Genomic DNA, 21,749 nt, shown 5'->3' with positions numbered 1-21,749 from the left:
AGAATAATGTTTTTATTCATATTTCATTCATATTTTTGAATAGAAATTAGCAATATAAATTTTATAGATTGTTTTCTATCGAATACGGCCATTTTTATATAGCATTCGTATACGTTTGTTGTTTTCACAATATATACTTGTTCCGCCACTAATAATAACAAGTTTTTTAATTATTGATGTTAAAAACACAATATTTTTTTTCGTAATACGTAATAATTTTCTTTATATTTGCATATTTCATTCTAAAATATCTTTTTTGTTCGACATACGTCATTATTGTATCCACACATGTACAATTTTTGTTTAACCAATATAAAATATTGAATTAAATCATTTGTATTTTGATGATAAATTTAAAATTTATCTGTATATATTCATATAAGACTCTTTGGTAATATATAATATAAAACCGAGCGCATATATGATATGTACGTTAGAAAAAATAATATATATATATATTATTTTCTTTTAATATAGGGACACCTCTTTTAATTTATCCCCGCAGGGAATTATCACATAACTCAGTATGTGATAATGGCAGACCAATATACATATATATCAAGATTATCAATACAAAATATATATCATTATTAGCCTGCCTCAATTGTAATTATTTATTTGGATTAACGATAAAGTTCGGAAACAATTTGTTATTCTATGTATAATAGAAACCTTGGCCTTTGTTTCAACATTATTATCTTTGGGCTTAAAATATTAACCGTGGAGCCAAGTCTCATATTCATAAATGAATAAAGAAACAAATTTGACGGATTAATATCTTCTCTACCGACAGACAGTATTTTGTCACGTCAATAGTAGATGGCCGGCCCATTGACCATCCTATAGTAGTTTTTGGACCCAATATCTTTAATTCGGGTATTTTCAATTGTCTTTGCCAATCAACCGTTTGGTACTCTCTCATATAATAAGAGAATACACATATAATTCCATTATATGGATATATCTTCATTATTTTATTTGCTACATCACCCTATAATAGTTTTTGAACCCGTCAACTTCAATTCGGGTATTTTCAATTGTCTTTGCCAACCATTTATATGGTATTCTCTATTATAATAAGAGAATACTAGTGTATATCCATTATATGGATATATCATCTTCATATTATTTGCTACACCACCCTATAGTAGTTTTTGAACCCATCATCTGCAATTCGGGTATTTTCAATTGTCTTTGCCAACCAACTATACGGTATTCTCTCTTATAATAAGAGAATACAAGTATATTTTCATTATATGGATATAATGCCATTTATTTTTCAATATCCATATAATTCATTTAGTTTTGTATGTACAAAACAAGTTTTCTTTATAGTATTGACAAAATCATATGTTTACGCATAACATAAGTTTTGACCAATACGAGGAGGGGCCCGCCAACGACCACCTCCCTATAGTAGTTTTTTACCCCACGCACTACTGCGTGCCTGTTTACAGTACTAGTGCCAGCTATCACTAGGTTTATATATCATGTTTCAGTGATATATGGGTAAATTCTACCATTTATTCTTATGTATATGGCATTTCTATGCCATATTTATACAATCCATTCATATCTTAATGTATATTTATTATATTATACATTATTATGCCTTATAGGTATTATACCTATAAGCCATATCCATACGATTCATTCACTAGTGCCGCCCCTCACTAGGTTTATAATTGTTATATCATTGATATACAATTTATTTCTATATATATGGCATTTATATGCCATATCCATACAATGCATTCACATTTCAATGTATATTTACTTGTTATACATTATTATGCCTTATAGGTATTATACCTATAAGCCATATCCATACGATTCACTTATATAAATATATGTATATTTTTCTATACATAATTTTTTTTTATTTTTGTATGGATTTCTATGCATATCCATAGTTTATATGGATATGCTTGGCGTTCTATATAGTATTGACAAATTCATATGCATAACATAAGTTTTGACCAATACGAGGAGGGGCCCGCCAACGACCACCTCCCTATAGTAGTTTTTTACCCCACGCACTATTGCGTGCCTGTTTACAGTACTAGTGCCAGCTATCACTAGGTTTATATATCGTGTTTCAGTGATATATGGGTAAATTCTACCATTTATTCTTATGTATATGGCATTTCTATGCCATATTTATACAATCCATTCATATCTTAATGTATATTTATTATATTATACATTATTATGCCTTATAGGTATTATACCTATAAGCCATATCCATACGATTCATTCACTAGTGCCGCCCCTCACTAGGTTTATAATTGTTATATCATTGATATACAATTTATTTCTATATATATGGCATTTATATGCCATATCCATACAATGCATTCACATTTCAATGTATATTTACTTGTTATACATTATTATGCCTTATAGGTATTATACCTATAAGCCATATCCATACGATTCACTTATATAAATATATGTATATTTTTCTATACATAATTTTTTTTTACTTTTGTATGGATTTCTATGCATATCCATAGTTTATATGGATATGCTTGGCGTTCTATATAGTATTGACAAATTCATATGCATAACATAAGTTTTGACCAATACGAGGAGGGGCCCGCCAACGACCACCTCCCTATAGTAGTTTTTTACCCCACGCACTATTGCGTGCCTGTTTACAGTACTAGTGCCAGCTATCACTAGGTTTATATATCGTGTTTCAGTGATATATGGGTAAATTCTACCATTTATTCTTATGTATATGGCATTTCTATGCCATATTTATACAATCCATTCATATCTTAATGTATATTTATTATATTATACATTATTATGCCTTATAGGTATTATACCTATAAGCCATATCCATACGATTCATTCACTAGTGCCGCCCCTCACTAGGTTTATAATTGTTATATCATTGATATACAATTTATTTCTATATATATGGCATTTATATGCCATATCCATACAATGCATTCACATTTCAATGTATATTTACTTGTTATACATTATTATGCCTTATAGGTATTATACCTATAAGCCATATCCATACGATTCACTTATATAAATATATGTATATTTTTCTATACATAATTTTTTTTTACTTTTGTATGGTTTTCTATGCATATCCATAGTTTATATGGATATGCTTGGCGTTCTATATAGTATTGACAAATTCATATGCATAACATAAGTTTTGACCAATACGAGGAGGGGCCCGCCAACGACCACCTCCCTATAGTAGTTTTTTACCCCACGCACTATTGCGTGCCTGTTTACAGTACTAGTGCCAGCTATCACTAGGTTTATATATCGTGTTTCAGTGATATATGGGTAAATTCTACCATTTATTCTTATGTATATGGCATTTCTATGCCATATTTATACAATCCATTCATATCTTAATGTATATTTATTATATTATACATTATTATGCCTTATAGGTATTATACCTATAAGCCATATCCATACGATTCATTCACTAGTGCCGCCCCTCACTAGGTTTATAATTGTTATATCATTGATATACAATTTATTTCTATATATATGGCATTTATATGCCATATCCATACAATGCATTCACATTTCAATGTATATTTACTTGTTATACATTATTATGCCTTATAGGTATTATACCTATAAGCCATATCCATACGATTCACTTATATAAATATATGTATATTTTTCTATACATAATTTTTTTTTACTTTTGTATGGTTTTCTATGCATATCCATAGTTTATATGGATATGCTTGGCGTTCTATATAGTATTGACAAATTCATATGCATAACATAAGTTTTGACCAATACGAGGAGGGGCCCGCCAACGACCACCTCCCTATAGTAGTTTTTTACCCCACGCACTATTGCGTGCCTGTTTACAGTACTAGTGCCAGCTATCACTAGGTTTATATATCGTGTTTCAGTGATATATGGGTAAATTCTACCATTTATTCTTATGTATATGGCATTTCTATGCCATATTTATACAATCCATTCATATCTTAATGTATATTTATTATATTATACATTATTATGCCTTATAGGTATTATACCTATAAGCCATATCCATACGATTCATTCACTAGTGCCGCCCCTCACTAGGTTTATAATTGTTATATCATTGATATACAATTTATTTCTATATATATGGCATTTATATGCCATATCCATACAATGCATTCACATTTCAATGTATATTTACTTGTTATACATTATTATGCCTTATAGGTATTATACCTATAAGCCATATCCATACGATTCACTTATATAAATATATGTATATTTTTCTATACATAATTTTTTTTTACTTTTGTATGGATTTCTATGCATATCCATAGTTTATATGGATATGCTTGGCGTTCTATATAGTATTGACAAATTCATATGCATAACATAAGTTTTGACCAATACGAGGAGGGGCCCGCCAACGACCACCTCCCTATAGTAGTTTTTTACCCCACGCACTATTGCGTGCCTGTTTACAGTACTAGTGCCAGCTATCACTAGGTTTATATATCGTGTTTCAGTGATATATGGGTAAATTCTACCATTTATTCTTATGTATATGGCATTTCTATGCCATATTTATACAATCCATTCATATCTTAATGTATATTTATTATATTATACATTATTATGCCTTATAGGTATTATACCTATAAGCCATATCCATACGATTCATTCACTAGTGCCGCCCCTCACTAGGTTTATAATTGTTATATCATTGATATACAATTTATTTCTATATATATGGCATTTATATGCCATATCCATACAATGCATTCACATTTCAATGTATATTTACTTGTTATACATTATTATGCCTTATAGGTATTATACCTATAAGCCATATCCATACGATTCACTTATATAAATATATGTATATTTTTCTATACATAATTTTTTTTTACTTTTGTATGGATTTCTATGCATATCCATAGTTTATATGGATATGCTTGGCGTTCTATATAGTATTGACAAATTCATATGCATAACATAAGTTTTGACCAATACGAGGAGGGGCCCGCCAACGACCACCTCCCTATAGTAGTTTTTTACCCCACGCACTATTGCGTGCCTGTTTACAGTACTAGTGCCAGCTATCACTAGGTTTATATATCGTGTTTCAGTGATATATGGGTAAATTCTACCATTTATTCTTATGTATATGGCATTTCTATGCCATATTTATACAATCCATTCATATCTTAATGTATATTTATTATATTATACATTATTATGCCTTATAGGTATTATACCTATAAGCCATATCCATACGATTCATTCACTAGTGCCGCCCCTCACTAGGTTTATAATTGTTATATCATTGATATACAATTTATTTCTATATATATGGCATTTATATGCCATATCCATACAATGCATTCACATTTCAATGTATATTTACTTGTTATACATTATTATGCCTTATAGGTATTATACCTATAAGCCATATCCATACGATTCACTTATATAAATATATGTATATTTTTCTATACATAATTTTTTTTTACTTTTGTATGGTTTTCTATGCATATCCATAGTTTATATGGATATGCTTGGCGTTCTATATAGTATTGACAAATTCATATGCATAACATAAGTTTTGACCAATACGAGGAGGGGCCCGCCAACGACCACCTCCCTATAGTAGTTTTTTACCCCACGCACTATTGCGTGCCTGTTTACAGTACTAGTGCCAGCTATCACTAGGTTTATATATCGTGTTTCAGTGATATATGGGTAAATTCTACCATTTATTCTTATGTATATGGCATTTCTATGCCATATTTATACAATCCATTCATATCTTAATGTATATTTATTATATTATACATTATTATGCCTTATAGGTATTATACCTATAAGCCATATCCATACGATTCATTCACTAGTGCCGCCCCTCACTAGGTTTATAATTGTTATATCATTGATATACAATTTATTTCTATATATATGGCATTTATATGCCATATCCATACAATGCATTCACATTTCAATGTATATTTACTTGTTATACATTATTATGCCTTATAGGTATTATACCTATAAGCCATATCCATACGATTCACTTATATAAATATATGTATATTTTTCTATACATAATTTTTTTTTACTTTTGTATGGATTTCTATGCATATCCATAGTTTATATGGATATGCTTGGCGTTCTATATAGTATTGACAAATTCATATGCATAACATAAGTTTTGACCAATACGAGGAGGGGCCCGCCAACGACCACCTCCCTATAGTAGTTTTTTACCCCACGCACTATTGCGTGCCTGTTTACAGTACTAGTGCCAGCTATCACTAGGTTTATATATCGTGTTTCAGTGATATATGGGTAAATTCTACCATTTATTCTTATGTATATGGCATTTCTATGCCATATTTATACAATCCATTCATATCTTAATGTATATTTATTATATTATACATTATTATGCCTTATAGGTATTATACCTATAAGCCATATCCATACGATTCATTCACTAGTGCCGCCCCTCACTAGGTTTATAATTGTTATATCATTGATATACAATTTATTTCTATATATATGGCATTTATATGCCATATCCATACAATGCATTCACATTTCAATGTATATTTACTTGTTATACATTATTATGCCTTATAGGTATTATACCTATAAGCCATATCCATACGATTCACTTATATAAATATATGTATATTTTTCTATACATAATTTTTTTTTACTTTTGTATGGATTTCTATGCATATCCATAGTTTATATGGATATGCTTGGCGTTCTATATAGTATTGACAAATTCATATGCATAACATAAGTTTTGACCAATACGAGGAGGGGCCCGCCAACGACCACCTCCCTATAGTAGTTTTTTACCCCACGCACTATTGCGTGCATGTTTACAGTACTAGTGCCAGCTATCATTAGGTTTATATATCGTGTTTCAGTGATATATGGGTAAATTCTACCATTTATTCTTATGTATGTATATGGCATTTCTATGCCATATTTATATAATTCATTCATATCTTAATTTATATTTATTATATTATACATTATTATGCCTTATAGGTATTATACCTATAAGCCATATCCATACGATTCATATACTAGTGCAGCCCCTCACTAGGTTTATATATCTCATTTTAATTATATATTGGTAAATTCTATTATTTATTCTTGTGTATATGGCACTTATATGCCGCCATATCTATAAAAATGCATTTATATTTCAATGTATATTTTCTATATTATACATTATTATGCCTTAAAAAGTTATTATACCTACCATAAGGCGATATCCATACGATTCATTTATATAAAAGATATATGTATAATTTTCTATACATAATTTTTTTTTATGAATATATGGGTTTCCTAAGCATATCCATATAATACATTTAGTTTTATATGGATTAGATTGGTCTTCTTTATTGTATTGCCAAACTCATATTGATAAAATAAGTTTTGAACAATAAGAGGATCAGCCGCCAACCAACCAACCACTGCTACCATTGGAGGAACATATACTTACTTTTTATATGTCCTCTTACTTGAATGGTCCTCTCTTTACTTGAAAATTTCATTACCATAGGAATCTATTTATACATGGAATATGATTTCCACTACTTTTTCGCGTCACTAATAATTAATATGACGATACAGACTTGCTACCATAACATAAGTCTTGAACAATAATAGGAGCAGCCGCCAACCAACCACCAACCAACCAACCACTGCTACCATTGATAGTAATTTTATATGTCCTCTTTAGTTGAATTTCAATACCATAGGAATATTTATACATGGAATATGTTTTGCCACTACTTTTTCGCGTCACTAATAATATGACGATACAGTCTTGCTACCATAACATAAGTTTTGAACAATAAGAGGAGCAGACACACCAACCAACCAACCGCGCTGCTACCATTATATATACTTATATTTATATAAGTCCTCTTTACTTGAATGGCCTCTTTACTTGAATTTCAATACCATAGGAATATTTATTTATACATGGAATATGTTTTGCCACTACTTTTTCGCGTCACTAATAATATGACGATATAGACTTGCTACCATAACATAAGTTTTGAACAATAAGAGGAGCAGACACCAACCAACCAACCGCTGCTACCATTGAATGAACCATATATACAAACTTTTATATATGTCCTCTTTACTTGAATTTTAATACCATAGGAATATTTATACATGGAATATGTTTGCCACTTTATCATCGCGTCACTAATAAGATGACGATACATTTTGTTTGTTCAATATTTACTTATATATTGATGTTTCCAATTTAGGTCTTTTATATTTCTTCTTCCCTACCTTACACACCACAAACAAAGTGGCGTGCGATGCTGCAAGCAAGCATAATGATTATGCCCGCTTGCAACATCTTTATTATCGAATCATCAAGCAAAGGATAAGCTTCAGTGGATCGCAGTATGGCAGCTGCTCAACCACTTACAACACCTTGCCTGTTACAAAAGTCGTTTACAATTGATTCTAGGCTTTGTCATTGTATTAAATAATGCTTTTATATGTAACTAGCGCGGCATCAGGTGATCAAAGATCCTCCCAATTTACTATGTTACAAATTACATTGGCATCACATCCATTGTCGTTTATAAAGTAAATTATAAACTTTAAATGGTTTAGAAGCCATACAATGCAAATTGCCCCTTATTTATCATTGCAGTCCAGCACGGATACGACCTTAGAGGCGTTCAGGCATAATCCAACGGACGTAGCGTCATACCACTGTTCGCTCGAACAAGTATTGTGCCATTGGTCCGTACCTGCGGTTCCTCTCGTACTACGCAGGAATGCTGTCGCAACAACGTTTTGTCATTAGTAGGGTAAAACTAACCTGTCTCACGACGGTCTAAACCCAGCTCACGTTCCCTTGCATGGGTGAACAATCCAACGCTTGGTGAATTTTGCTTCACAATGATAGGAAGAGCCGACATCGAAGGATCAAAAAGCGACGTCGCTATGAACGCTTGGCCGCCACAAGCCAGTTATCCCTATGGTAACTTTTCTGACACCTCTTGTTAAAAACTCTTTAAACCAAAAGGATCGATAGGCCGAGCTTTTGCTGTCCCTGTGTGTACTGAACACCGAGATCAAGTCAGCATTTGCCCTTTTGCTCTATGTGTGGTTTCTGTCCGCACTGAGCTGGCCTTGGGACACCTCCGTTATTATTTGAGAGATGTACCGCCCCAGTCAAACTCCCTACCTGGCAATGTCCTTGAATTGGATCATACCTGAGTAATTGGAGTTATACCAAATTTTCAAATCAAAAATACATAAATGCACCGTTTTATTAAAGAATTTGTTTGCGATTATATAACAAACTCGTGATACTTTGATCAAGAAGCTTGCATCAAAACCCAATACCATAAGATATAATAAATATATCCGTATAATGGCTAGGAAATGATACACGTTCCATTTAATCAAGTAAGTAAGGAAACAATAAGAGTAGTGGTATTTCATTGGCGATACCAAACCGAAGTCTAATATCTCCCACTTATTCTACACCTCTTATGTCTCCTTACACTGCCAGATTAGAGTCAAGCTCAAAAGGGTCTTCTTTCCCCGCTAATTATTCCAAGCCCGTTCCCTTGGCTGTGGTTTCGCTAGATAGTAGATAGGGACAGTAGGAATCTCGTTAATCCATTCATGCGCGTCACTAATTAGATGACGAGGCATTTGGCTACCTTAAGAGAGTCATAGTTACTCCCGCCGTTGACCCGCGCTTACTTGAATTTCTTCACTTTGACATTCAGAGCACTGGGCAGAAATCACATTGTGTCAACACCCGCTAGGGCCATCACAATGCTTTGTTTTAATTAGACAGTCGGATTCCCCAAGTCCGTGCCAGTTCTGAATTGATTGTTAATTGATAATCGTTATAATTAATAAGAACTAATTGGTTTAACCCAATTAGTATTCTTAAAAATTTTAGCAAGAAAGTTCCACAATTGGCTACGTAACTAAACTATCCGGGGAACAAGTGACCAACATAAATGCCAGACACTCTATTTACCCAGAACGAGCACATAAACCATGTTATTGTTTCCCAATCAAGCCCGACTATCTCAATCTTCAGAGCCAATCCTTATCCCGAAGTTACGGATCTAATTTGCCGACTTCCCTTACCTACATTATTCTATCGACTAGAGACTCTTCACCTTGGAGACCAGCTGCGGATATTGGTACGGCCTGTTGAGAAGTTTGCGTGTCCCCACCATAAATTTTCAAGGTCCGAGGAGAAAATATCGACACAACAGTATATGTCATGCTCTTCTAGCCCATCTACCATATCTCTCTGCGAAAGACTTCCATGGTAGTACGGCTATAAAACAGAAAAGAAAACTCTTCCGATATCTCTCGACGGCTTCTTTATGGTCGTTCCTGTTGCCAGGATGAGCACGAGGCCCATATTTAATAACAAACGGATACTCAACAGGTTACGGAATTGGAACCGTATTCCCTTTCGTTCAAAATTATTCAAGTATATTAATTAGCTTGATTTATATAATATAATTATATTTGTATGGCATTTGTGTTTTACTTGAAAATTTTCGGCTTTCGCCTTGAACTTAGGACCGACTAACTCGTGATCAACCACTGTTCACACGAAACCCTTCTCCACTTCAGTCCTCCAAGGTCTCATTCGATTATTTGCTACTACCACCAAGATCTGTACCAATGGCAGCTCCATGCAGGCTTACGCCAAACACTTCTACGCATACCATTGTACCTTCCTACTCACTAAAGTTTCAAAATTTATATCACAAGTAATATAAATCATCTACTTTAGCGGTAATGTATAGGTATACAACTTAAGCGCCATCCATTTTAAGGGCTAGTTGCTTCGGCAGGTGAGTTGTTACACACTCCTTAGCGGATTTCGACTTCCATGATCACCGTCCTGCTGTTTTAAGCAACCAACGCCTTTCATGGTATCTGCATGAGTTGTTAATTTGGGCACCGTAACATTACGTTTGGTTCATCCCACAGCGCCAGTTCTGCTTACCAAAAGTGGCCCACTGGGCACATTATATCATAACCTTGAACTTCATATCAAGAAAGTTAAGGTTCTTACCCATTTAAAGTTTGAGAATAGGTTAAGATCGTTTCGACCCTAAGGCCTCTAATCATTCGCTTTACCAGATAAGATTATTTTATATAACATTAAAATGCACCAGCTATCCTGAGGGAAACTTCGGAAGGAACCAGCTACTAGATGGTTCGATTGGTCTTTCGCCCCTATACTCAATTCTGACAATCGATTTGCACGTCAGAACTGTTTCGGTCTTCCATCAGGGTTTCCCCTGACTTCAACCTGATCAAGTATAGTTCACCATCTTTCGGGTCACAGCATATATGCTCAAGGTACGTTCCAGTTAGAGGCATAAATAATATAAATATCATTATACATAACTATATAGAACGCCCCGGGATTGTGTTAATTAGCTATAAATAGTTAAAAAACTAATCCCATTATTAGTCAAGTTAATTACGCTATTAGGTTTATATCCCAATAACTTGCACATATGTTAGACTCCTTGGTCCGTGTTTCAAGACGGGTCCCGAAGGTATCCTGAATCTTTCGCATTGTTAATCATACAAGTGCATATAATAAACACAAAAATCAATGATAATTATGCCATTATATAATTCCGAAAAATTAACGCACTGTATTCATATAAATCTATCAGCACTTTATCAAATTAATAACATTTATTCTGTGTTAAAATGCAAGCAAATTAATTTGAATAAACTATAAGTTATATTTTATGATAAATTTTGTATGCTAATAGATTACAATGTCCTTATATGGAAAAAATGCACACTATTATCATAATATTGTTTAAATATTACAATTTTAATGATGAATTTTCCATAACGGATATTCAGGTTCATCGGGCTTAACCTCTAAGCAGTTTCACGTACTGTTTAACTCTCTATTCAGAGTTCTTTTCAACTTTCCCTCACGGTACTTGTTTACTATCGGTCTCATGGTTATATTTAGTTTTAGATGGAGTTTACCACCCACTTAGTGCTGCACTATCAAGCAACACGACTCTTTGGAAACATCATCTAGTAATCATTAACGTTATACGGGCCTGGCACCCTCTATGGGTAAATGGCCTCATTTAAGAAGGACTTAAATCGTTAATTTCTCATACTAGAATATTGACGCTCCATACACTGCATCTCACATTTGCCATATAGACAAAGTGACTTAGTGCTGAACTGATTTCTTTTCGCTCGCCGCTACTAAGAAAATCCTGGTTAGTTTCTTTTCCTCCCCTAATTAATATGCTTAAATTCAGGGGGTAGTCCCATATGAGTTGAGGTTGTGTATAACTTTTTTTGCAATTAATTCTTTATATATAATGATAAAACATTTTATTAAATTCGTTATATATTTTATATATTTGTATGGCATTTGTTTGGTCTAACGAATCAACGAAGAATAATAATATTGTCAACGGCTTTCTATTTACTAATCTTTAATAAGAGACAATTCTAGATAAATTTTTTATGCTAGACATTTCTCAGTATTATTTGATTGAAAAAGAAAATATTTCTCTTCGTTTTTCACATTCAAATTATTTACTAATGTGAGATAATGTTTTTCATATATTTGTTAATATTATGAATAATATAATAATTAAATTATTATTATCCAATAATATACCATATGCTTATAAAATTTCATTATAAAATTTATATAAACAACTTAATTAGCATAGTCTTACAACCCTCAACCATATGTAGTCCAAGCAGCACTATAAAATTAATTAAAGTACATAACAGCATGGACTGCGATATGCGTTCAAAATGTCGATGTTCATGTGTCCTGCAGTTCACACGATGACGCACAGTTTGCTGCGTTCTTCATCGACCCATGAGCCGAGTGATCCACCGCTTAGAGTTTTATATATTGGTTTGGTAATTTTGTCATATATGTTTTTATTGAAAGAAATTAAAAATACACCATTTTACTGGCATATATCAATTCCTTCAATAAATTGATTTTTATACCTAAAACGAATGCTGCGAAATGTCTTAGTTTCATATAACCAATAATATATCAAGTATTTTTTAAATGGCATTTACGGTATTAATACTTTTTTTTAGCGATATATATTGAAATTTATATAAAACATTAACCTGTAATAATCAGGTACAACATTGTACATTTTAGGTTGTTGCATTATCCAATGTATGCGCATAACTGAGATGAACAATACATATCGCAACGCGTGTATATTATGGTCCATATACACACAGTGTTTTATTAATTAATTGCATTTAATATACAATATAATAATAATATTAAATAAATTTAATAATTTCGATTTGCTTGTTCGAATTTGTTATTTGTTTGCTTTTGCTTATTTATTTATCTCTTATTTAATGCAATAATATATTTATTATTACAATTATTATTTCGATTTGCTTGTTCGAAATTTTATATTTGATCTATAAAAGATCATATTTTTGGCAATTTATATTTTATTTGTATTACTATAATATATTATATTATTATAATAAAAACAAATTTTTTTATTAACGGTAAGGATATTAAACAATAATGATCCTTCCGCAGGTTCACCTACGGAAACCTTGTTACGACTTTTACTTCCTCTAAATAATCAAGTTCGGTCAACTTTTGCGAAACAACCGTAACACACAAGGCGTCACAGTGATCACGTCCGGAGACCTCACTAAATAATTCAATCGGTAGTAGCGACGGGCGGTGTGTACAAAGGGCAGGGACGTAATCAATGCGAGTTAATGACTCACACTTACTGGGAATTCCAAGTTCATGTGAACAGTTTCAGTTCACAATCCCAAGCATGAAAGTGGTTCAGCGGTTTACCCGGACCTCTCGGTCTAGGAAATACACGTTGATACTTTCATTGTAGCGCGCGTGCAGCCCAGGACATCTAAGGGCATCACAGACCTGTTATTGCTCAATCTCATTATTGCTAGACGCAATTTGTCCATTTAAGAAGCTAGTGTCCTTATAATGGGACAAACCAACAGGTACGGCTCCACTTATATAAACACATTCAAACACAATAAACATTTTACTGCCACCATGAATGAAGGCTATATAAGCTTCAACACCATAATCCTGAAGATATCTATTTAATATATTTGAGTCTCGTTCGTTATCGGAATTAACCAGACAAATCACTCCACGAACTAAGAACGGCCATGCACCACCACCCATAGATTCGAGAAAGAGCTATCAATCTGTCTTACACACTTATGTTCGGACCTGGTAAGTTTTCCCGTGTTGAGTCAAATTAAGCCGCAGGCTCCACTCCTGGTGGTGCCCTTCCGTCAATTCCTTTAAGTTTCAGCTTTGCAACCATACTTCCCCCGGAGCCCAAAAGCTTTGGTTTCCCGGGAAGCGACTGAGAGAGCCATAAAAGTAGCTACACCCAATTGCTAGCTGGCATCGTTTATGGTTAGAACTAGGGCGGTATCTGATCGCCTTCGAACCTCTAACTTTCGTTCTTGATTAATGAAAACATCTTTGGCAAATGCTTTCGCTTAAGTTAGTCTTACGACGGTCCAAGAATTTCACCTCTCGCGTCGTAATACTAATGCCCCCAAACTGCTTCTATTAATCATTACCTCTTGATCTGAAAACCAATGAAAGCAGAACAGAGGTCTTATTTCATTATCCCATGCACAGAATATTCAGGCATTTGAAGCCTGCTTTAAGCACTCTAATTTGTTCAAAGTAATTGTACCGGCCCACAATAACACTCGTTTAAGAGCACTAATGCAGGTTTTTAAATAGGAGGAACATATGAAAAAATACAAGTATCTAAGCACATGTAAGAACTCCACCGGTAATACGCTTACATACATAAAGGTATAGTACTAACCACAATTGTAAGTTGTACTACCCGTATGAAGCACAAGTTCAACTACGAACGTTTTAACCGCAACAACTTTAATATACGCTATTGGAGCTGGAATTACCGCGGCTGCTGGCACCAGACTTGCCCTCCAATTGGTCCTTGTTAAAGGATTTAAAGTGTACTCATTCCAATTACAGGGCCTCGGATATGAGTCCTGTATTGTTATTTTTCGTCACTACCTCCCCGAGCTGGGAGTGGGTAATTTACGCGCCTGCTGCCTTCCTTAGATGTGGTAGCCGTTTCTCAGGCTCCCTCTCCGGAATCGAACCCTGATTCCCCGTTACCCGTTGCAACCATGGTAGTCCTAGATACTACCATCAAAAGTTGATAGGGCAGACATTTGAAAGATCTGTCGTCGGTACAAGACCATACGATCTGCATGTTATCTAGAGTTCAACCAATATAACGATCTTGCGATCGCTTGGTTTTAGCCTAATAAAAGCACATGTCCCATAAGGTTCATGTTTTAATTGCATGTATTAGCTCTAGAATTACCACAGTTATCCAAGTAACTGTTAACGATCTAAGGAACCATAACTGATATAATGAGCCTTTTGCGGTTTCACTTTTAATTCGTGTGTACTTAGACATGCATGGCTTAATCTTTGAGACAAGCATATAACTACTGGCAGGATCAACCAGAATAATGTTTTTATTCATATTTCATTCATATTTTTGAATAGAAATTAGCAATATAAATTTTATAGATTGTTTTCTATCGAATACGGCCATTTTTATATAGCATTCGTATACGTTTGTTGTTTTCACAATATATACTTGTTCCGCCACTAATAATAACAAGTTTTTTAATTATTGATGTTAAAAACACAATATTTTTTTTCGTAATACGTAATAATTTTCTTTATATTTGCATATTTCATTCTAAAATATCTTTTTTGTTCGACATACGTCATTATTGTATCCACACATGTACAATTTTTGTTTAACCAATATAAAATATTGAATTAAATCATTTGTATTTTGATGATAAATTTAAAATTTATCTGTATATATTCATATAAGACTCTTTGGTAATATATAATATAAAACCGAGCGCATATATGATATGTACGTTAGAAAAAATAATATATATATATATTATTTTCTTTTAATATAGGGACACCTCTTTTAATTTATCCCCGCAGGGAATTATCACATAACTCAGTATGTGATAATGGCAGACCAATATACATATATATCAAGATTATCAATACAAAATATATATCATTATTAGCCTGCCTCAATTGTAATTATTTATTTGGATTAACGATAAAGTTCGGAAACAATTTGTTATTCTATGTATAATAGAAACCTTGGCCTTTGTTTCAACATTATTATCTTTGGGCTTAAAATATTAACCGTGGAGCCAAGTCTCATATTCATAAATGAATAAAGAAACAAATTTGACGGATTAATATCTTCTCTACCGACAGACAGTATTTTGTCACGTCAATAGTAGATGGCCGGCCCATTGACCATCCTATAGTAGTTTTTGGACCCAATATCTTTAATTCGGGTATTTTCAATTGTCTTTGCCAATCAACCGTTTGGTACTCTCTCATATAATAAGAGAATACACATATAATTCCATTATATGGATATATCTTCATTATTTTATTTGCTACATCACCCTATAATAGTTTTTGAACCCGTCAACTTCAATTCGGGTATTTTCAATTGTCTTTGCCAACCATTTATATGGTATTCTCTATTATAATAAGAGAATACTAGTGTATATCCATTATATGGATATATCATCTTCATATTATTTGCTACACCACCCTATAGTAGTTTTTGAACCCATCATCTGCAATTCGGGTATTTTCAATTGTCTTTGCCAACCAACTATACGGTATTCTCTCTTATAATAAGAGAATACAAGTATATTTTCATTATATGGATATAATGCCATTTATTTTTCAATATCCATATAATTCATTTAGTTTTGTATGTACAAAACAAGTTTTCTTTATAGTATTGACAAAATCATATGTTTACGCATAACATAAGTTTTGACCAATACGAGGAGGGGCCCGCCAACGACCACCTCCCTATAGTAGTTTTTTACCCCACGCACTACTGCGTGCCTGTTTACAGTACTAGTGCCAGCTATCACTAGGTTTATATATCATGTTTCAGTGATATATGGGTAAATTCTACCATTTATTCTTATGTATATGGCATTTCTATGCCATATTTATACAATCCATTCATATCTTAATGTATATTTATTATATTATACATTATTATGCCTTATAGGTATTATACCTATAAGCCATATCCATACGATTCATTCACTAGTGCCGCCCCTCACTAGGTTTATAATTGTTATATCATTGATATACAATTTATTTCTATATATATGGCATTTATATGCCATATCCATACAATGCATTCACATTTCAATGTATATTTACTTGTTATACATTATTATGCCTTATAGGTATTATACCTATAAGCCATATCCATACGATTCACTTATATAAATATATGTATATTTTTCTATACATAATTTTTTTTTACTTTTGTATGGTTTTCTATGCATATCCATAGTTTATATGGATATGCTTGGCGTTCTATATAGTATTGACAAATTCATATGCATAACATAAGTTTTGACCAATACGAGGAGGGGCCCGCCAACGACCACCTCCCTATAGTAGTTTTTTACCCCACGCACTATTGCGTGCCTGTTTACAGTACTAGTGCCAGCTATCACTAGGTTTATATATCGTGTTTCAGTGATATATGGGTAAATTCTACCATTTATTCTTATGTATATGGCATTTCTATGCCATATTTATACAATCCATTCATATCTTAATGTATATTTATTATATTATACATTATTATGCCTTATAGGTATTATACCTATAAGCCATATCCATACGATTCATTCACTAGTGCCGCCCCTCACTAGGTTTATAATTGTTATATCATTGATATACAATTTATTTCTATATATATGGCATTTATATGCCATATCCATACAATGCATTCACATTTCAATGTATATTTACTTGTTATACATTATTATGCCTTATAGGTATTATACCTATAAGCCATATCCATACGATTCACTTATATAAATATATGTATATTTTTTCTATACATAATTTTTTTTTACTTTTGTATGGATTTCTATGCATATCCATAGTTTATATGGATATGCTTGGCGTTCTATATAGTATTGACAAATTCATATGCATAACATAAGTTTTGACCAATACGAGGAGGGGCCCGCCAACGACCACCTCCCTATAGTAGTTTTTTACCCCACGCACTATTGCGTGCCTGTTTACAGTACTAGTGCCAGCTATCACTAGGTTTATATATCGTGTTTCAGTGATATATGGGTAAATTCTACCATTTATTCTTATGTATATGGCATTTCTATGCCATATTTATACAATCCATTCATATCTTAATGTATATTTATTATATTATACATTATTATGCCTTATAGGTATTATACCTATAAGCCATATCCATACGATTCATTCACTAGTGCCGCCCCTCACTAGGTTTATAATTGTTATATCATTGATATACAATTTATTTCTATATATATGGCATTTATATGCCATATCCATACAATGCATTCACATTTCAATGTATATTTACTTGTTATACATTATTATGCCTTATAGGTATTATACCTATAAGCCATATCCATACGATTCACTTATATAAATATATGTATATTTTTCTATACATAATTTTTTTTTACTTTTGTATGGTTTTCTATGCATATCCATAGTTTATATGGATATGCTTGGCGTTCTATATAGTATTGACAAATTCATATGCATAACATAAGTTTTGACCAATACGAGGAGGGGCCCGCCAACGACCACCTCCCTATAGTAGTTTTTTACCCCACGCACTATTGCGTGCCTGTTTACAGTACTAGTGCCAGCTATCACTAGGTTTATATATCGTGTTTCAGTGATATATGGGTAAATTCTACCATTTATTCTTATGTATATGGCATTTCTATGCCATATTTATACAATCCATTCATATCTTAATGTATATTTATTATATTATACATTATTATGCCTTATAGGTATTATACCTATAAGCCATATCCATACGATTCATTCACTAGTGCCGCCCCTCACTAGGTTTATAATTGTTATATCATTGATATACAATTTATTTCTATATATATGGCATTTATATGCCATATCCATACAATGCATTCACATTTCAATGTATATTTACTTGTTATACATTATTATGCCTTATAGGTATTATACCTATAAGCCATATCCATACGATTCACTTATATAAATATATGTATATTTTTCTATACATAATTTTTTTTTACTTTTGTATGGTTTTCTATGCATATCCATAGTTTATATGGATATGCTTGGCGTTCTATATAGTATTGACAAATTCATATGCATAACATAAGTTTTGACCAATACGAGGAGGGGCCCGCCAACGACCACCTCCCTATAGTAGTTTTTTACCCCACGCACTATTGCGTGCCTGTTTACAGTACTAGTGCCAGCTATCACTAGGTTTATATATCGTGTTTCAGTGATATATGGGTAAATTCTACCATTTATTCTTATGTATATGGCATTTCTATGCCATATTTATACAATCCATTCATATCTTAATGTATATTTATTATATTATACATTATTATGCCTTATAGGTATTATACCTATAAGCCATATCCATACGATTCATTCACTAGTGCCGCCCCTCACTAGGTTTATAATTGTTATATCATTGATATACAATTTATTTCTATATATATGGCATTTATATGCCATATCCATACAATGCATTCACATTTCAATGTATATTTACTTGTTATACATTATTATGCCTTATAGGTATTATACCTATAAGCCATATCCATACGATTCACTTATATAAATATATGTATATTTTTCTATACATAATTTTTTTTTACTTTTGTATGGATTTCTATGCATATCCATAGTTTATATGGATATGCTTGGCGTTCTATATAGTATTGACAAATTCATATGCATAACATAAGTTTTGACCAATACGAGGAGGGGCCCGCCAACGACCACCTCCCTATAGTAGTTTTTTACCCCACGCACTATTGCGTGCCTGTTTACAGTACTAGTGCCAGCTATCACTAGGTTTATATATCGTGTTTCAGTGATATATGGGTAAATTCTACCATTTATTCTTATGTATATGGCATTTCTATGCCATATTTATACAATCCATTCATATCTTAATGTATATTTATTATATTATACATTATTATGCCTTATAGGTATTATACCTATAAGCCATATCCATACGATTCATTCACTAGTGCCGCCCCTCACTAGGTTTATAATTGTTATATCATTGATATACAATTTATTTCTATATATATGGCATTTATATGCCATATCCATACAATGCATTCACATTTCAATGTATATTTACTTGTTATACATTATTATGCCTTATAGGTATTATACCTATAAGCCATATCCATACGATTCACTTATATAAATATATGTATATTTTTCTATACATAATTTTTTTTTACTTTTGTATGGATTTCTATGCATATCCATAGTTTATATGGATATGCTTGGCGTTCTATATAGTATTGACAAATTCATATGCATAACATAAGTTTTGACCAATACGAGGAGGGGCCCGCCAACGACCACCTCCCTATAGTAGTTTTTTACCCCACGCACTATTGCGTGCATGTTTACAGTACTAGTGCCAGCTATCATTAGGTTTATATATCGTGTTTCAGTGATATATGGGTAAATTCTACCATTTATTCTTATGTATGTATATGGCATTTCTATGCCATATTTATATAATTCATTCATATCTTAATTTATATTTATTATATTATACATTATTATGCCTTATAGGTATTATACCTATAAGCCATATCCATACGATTCATATACTAGTGCAGCCCCTCACTAGGTTTATATATCTCATTTTAATTATATATTGGTAAATTCTATTATTTATTCTTGTGTATATGGCACTTATATGCCGCCATATCTATAAAAATGCATTTATATTTCAATGTATATTTTCTATATTATACATTATTATGCCTTAAAAAGTTATTATACCTACCATAAGGCGATATCCATACGATTCATTTATATAAAAGATATATGTATAATTTTCTATACATAATTTTTTTTTATGAATATATGGGTTTCCTAAGCATATCCATATAATACATTTAGTTTTATATGGATTAGATTGGTCTTCTTTATTGTATTGCCAAACTCATATTGATAAAATAAGTTTTGAACAATAAGAGGATCAGCCGCCAACCAACCAACCACTGCTACCATTGGAGGAACATATACTTACTTTTTATATGTCCTCTTACTTGAATGGTCCTCTCTTTACTTGAAAATTTCATTACCATAGGAATCTATTTATACATGGAATATGATTTCCACTACTTTTTCGCGTCACTAATAATTAATATGACGATACAGACTTGCTACCATAACATAAGTCTTGAACAATAATAGGAGCAGCCGCCAACCAACCACCAACCAACCAACCACTGCTACCATTGATAGTAATTTTATATGTCCTCTTTAGTTGAATTTCAATACCATAGGAATATTTATACATGGAATATGTTTTGCCACTACTTTTTCGCGTCACTAATAATATGACGATACAGTCTTGCTACCATAACATAAGTTTTGAACAATAAGAGGAGCAGACACACCAACCAACCAACCGCGCTGCTACCATTATATATACTTATATTTATATAAGTCCTCTTTACTTGAATGGCCTCTT

The 21,749-nt window shown here is 32.4% G+C and overlaps 4 non-coding genes across 4 annotated transcripts in view; all 4 read right to left on the bottom strand.

Moving 5' to 3' along the window:
• Positions 1-5, bottom strand: part of LOC119562117 — a 1,995-nt gene extending 1,990 nt beyond the window's left edge. The window contains exon 1 of the ribosomal RNA XR_005221690.1: positions 1-5. This exon is cut by the window's left edge and continues 1,990 nt beyond it. This is a non-coding gene — a ribosomal RNA (small subunit ribosomal RNA).
• An 8,392-nt stretch (positions 6-8,397) lies between these two features.
• LOC119562120 lies at positions 8,398-12,368 on the bottom strand. The gene has a single exon (XR_005221693.1). It is a non-coding gene; the product is annotated as a large subunit ribosomal RNA (ribosomal RNA).
• A 401-nt stretch (positions 12,369-12,769) lies between these two features.
• On the bottom strand, positions 12,770-12,948 carry LOC119562124. The gene has a single exon (XR_005221695.1). It is a non-coding gene; the product is annotated as a 5.8S ribosomal RNA (ribosomal RNA).
• A 659-nt stretch (positions 12,949-13,607) lies between these two features.
• LOC119562116 lies at positions 13,608-15,602 on the bottom strand. The gene has a single exon (XR_005221689.1). It is a non-coding gene; the product is annotated as a small subunit ribosomal RNA (ribosomal RNA).
• Between the last annotated feature and the right edge of the window lie 6,147 nt (positions 15,603-21,749).

This window comes from Drosophila subpulchrella, unplaced genomic scaffold (assembly GCF_014743375.2).
Source record: "Drosophila subpulchrella strain 33 F10 #4 breed RU33 unplaced genomic scaffold, RU_Dsub_v1.1 Primary Assembly Seq392, whole genome shotgun sequence".
NCBI lineage: Eukaryota > Metazoa > Arthropoda > Insecta > Diptera > Drosophilidae > Drosophila > Drosophila subpulchrella.
Note: the sequence above shows the minus strand (reverse complement) of the source record. Positions and strands in the feature narration are given on the sequence as shown.